We start from the raw sequence: 3,416 nt of genomic DNA, 5'->3' as shown, positions 1-3,416 counted from the left end.
GTTAAGGGAGTAGGCGTAGGCGACTCTCTGACTCGCTTAGTGGAGTAGGCGACGTTACGGTCGGCATATTAGATAGTACCAGGGTAAGTTTCGGTATACGGAACCGTAGCAGGGTACGTTCCAGCAGTACCGGGGACATAGACCCTCTCAGCGTTACTAGCTGAAACACCATTTATTTATTTATAATTGATGGATAAGAGAGTTGGCTAATTATCCGTAGAATGAGTTGATGAGCTAGTTCTAGAGTTTGGTAAAGTTTTGTAAGGTCACACATAATGCATGCCAGGTGTAAACTTGCATTGCTAGCCTTAAGGAATTATTTCATAATTACTGCACAATAGAGAAAATATAGTGAAATATAGTCTCACATAAAAGCAAACAAGTTTATGTTGTTACTCCAGTACCTGAACCCAATTGCATGAGTTTTGCTGATTTACAGGCGAATAATTTTCCGTATGCCATCGGCAATTCGCGATGTATTTTCAAGCATTTGCTACGCCATATTTTTTCTGAACGCAGTTGTGCCGATGCAGCCGATGAGAATGGTTAACGAAAACATACGATGTTTACAATTCTATTTTATTCTCGCGGCTGCTTTGCCCGTCAATTGAAATGCACGTATACGCCGTTTATTGATTTGTAACACAAAGGCCAACGTTGATTTAAGACGAATCCTGCACTCCCCCCCCCCGCACATCAATCAATATGCCGCCAGGCACGGTATACACAGCCACGCTTGTGCTGGCGCTGCGCGCTCTCTCGTGGCTGCTTTCTTCGTCGGCGGCTTTATAATATAAGTGAGGATGTCGTGGTCGGAGGAGTCGTGATAGCCCGCCCTTCACATCGCTAGAACTTGTATCTTGAATCATAGTTTGGGATATATAAGTAAGGAGACCAACATTTGATTAAAGTTCTAGACAATTATTTTTACTCGCCGCAACATGGGGGCGAGTCAGCTTTAGCATTCACGTCGCCGCGAGCCTTGACTGCTTATTTTCACTCGAATTGGCGAGCGGGCGAGTGCAAGCTGCCACGACGGTTAAAACGCTGCCGGGCCTGGCGTGCAGATCGCTACGTGTGTCTAGGCTTAAGCTAGCTGTGGCTGTCACAGGCCGACACGATAACAGCCAAGCATGCAGCTGCGGATGTAAATTTTGCAGCTGTGATTGTCTGAAAAATAATGCTATTACAAATTTTATCAATTGCGATGCAGAATTTATTTTGTATAGCACATTTGCATATGCAAAATTTTTGGCGTGGAAATTGTTCGCCTGTGTTATGTATATAAATAGCAATAATGCTGCCACATTTTTTCGTATAGCGATAAATCGCTTGAAATCGCCAACTGCCAGACAAAAGAGCATCTCATTGAGTGACATAGTGGTGCTAGACCAGAGGTTCTTAACCTGTGGTCTATTGATTTCTTTGGGGGTCTATGGATGGGTTTCAGGGGGTCCGTGAATCACATTGTATGCACAATTTTAGGTTTATGTGTTCATGTGCGATTTTACTGGGAGGGGTCCGTAGCTTTTTACCAGAATTCCTCAAGGCGTGCGGCATGACTCAAAAAAAGGTAAGAACACTGTTCTTAGATACAATGTACAACTCTCTTTTGCGCTATGTTTGTAAAACTAGCAGAGATGGGTTCTCGCGAGTAACAAGAGGCATCATCAAATAACCGCGTCAACACTGAACGAGGCCAAAACAAAATATAGGTGTGGTTACGGTTTCCTGACCGACCTATTTATAATTCACGCGACACTAAACATTTTATTGTCAATTTTCATTTAAAGTAAAAATATTAAAAATTTAATTTAAATTTAAAAAAATATATGAATTGGGACGTCACTGCTTCAAAGGCACGAACGACATCCTCGGAGATGGTTGTATATAACCATATTTCAAGAAATAAATGTTTTCCGCTACCTAACCCTATATTTTTTCGGCATGTAACGTTTAACCACTATATTTTGTTTTTGGCCTGATTAATGGAACTAAGGATTAATCGCAAATAACTGTCACACTATCACAGGAGTGGCTTAATTTAACACATTATTATAATTATATTATATAGACTATATTATCTATATATGATATTAGATATTATGCAAGAGTGGATAATAGAGATCTCTATTTATCACTTTGATATTATCTATATGATATCATGATATATTTGACTATGTATTAGACTATCGATATTATGACACTTCTGCTATCACTAAGTATTTGGTTTTTTTGGAAGCTTTCTGTAATAGTGTGAATTGTTGACGAGTTGTGTGACAATGTATGACAATGTATAACAATGTATAGCAAGTTGACACTGCCCCCTGTGAGAGTCGGGCCTATTTAATTAACTGTTAATTAAATATTCAGTAATTAATCCGCAAGGATGCTGAATCTTTACAGTATGTCTACGGATGCCAAGAGCCATATACAGTTAGTAACATCCAATTTGTAGCTCACAATACACCACCTAGCGTTCATCTGTATGGCGAATATATCTACTCTCGCAAATTTATGAAAGTAGAGAATTAAAACACATTTATATTTTTTCAAGATTATAAAAAAAGCCTCGTTAAAAAGGACGCTACGTGCGACGCTAGATGCAATTTAAGTATAGTGCATTTTGAGGTATTGTGCAACTTAAAAGGCATTATGGAATATTCAAGGTTATCACGAAAATTAGGTGGTGCAATCTGCGTTTTCCGCAACGTCAGCAGGATATGACACGACGTGGCGGGAAATTACCCATCTGTTATGACGTGGCAGACGCATTAGGAATGTACACAAACACACACGCACGCACGCACACACACACACTTCTCTCGTATCTTTCAAAATTTTCGCCTCTCTGTAATTGTGTTACCAGAAGCGCTTTGAAAAGCGACGGGAGCGAATCGCTCGCCGGCTCCGTGTATTTTTTTCGCTGGTGTAATTGTTGTTCTGCGTGTCGTGTGTGTTGTGTATGTGTTGTGTGTGCGTGTGTGTATTGGTGTGTGCGTGGTGTGTGTGTGTGTGTGTGTGTGTTGTGCGTGCGTGCGTGTGTCGTGCGGTGCGCTGCATATTGTGTGTGCGTGTGTATTGTGTGTTGCGTGGTATTGTGTGTGCGTGCGTGTGTTTCGTGTGTGTGTTGGTGTAATTGAATTTTGTGTGTGTGCGGTGTGTGGGTGTGTCGTGTGTGTGTGTGTGTGTGTGTGTGTGTGTGTGCGTGTGTGTGCGTGCGTGTGTGTTTGTGTACATTCCTAATGCGTCTGCCACGCTATAACAGATGGGTAATTTCCCGCCACGTCGTGTCATATCCTGCTGACGTCGCGGAAAGCGCAGATTGCGCACCACCTAATTTTCGTGATAACCTTGAATATTCCATAATGCCTTTTAAGTTGCACAATACCTCAAAATGCACTATACTTAAATTG

This window comes from Priapulus caudatus, unplaced genomic scaffold, assembly GCF_000485595.1.
Source record: "Priapulus caudatus unplaced genomic scaffold, Priapulus_caudatus-5.0.1 Scaffold2545, whole genome shotgun sequence".
Classification (NCBI taxonomy): domain Eukaryota; kingdom Metazoa; phylum Priapulida; class Priapulimorpha; order Priapulimorphida; family Priapulidae; genus Priapulus; species Priapulus caudatus.
Note: the sequence above shows the minus strand (reverse complement) of the source record.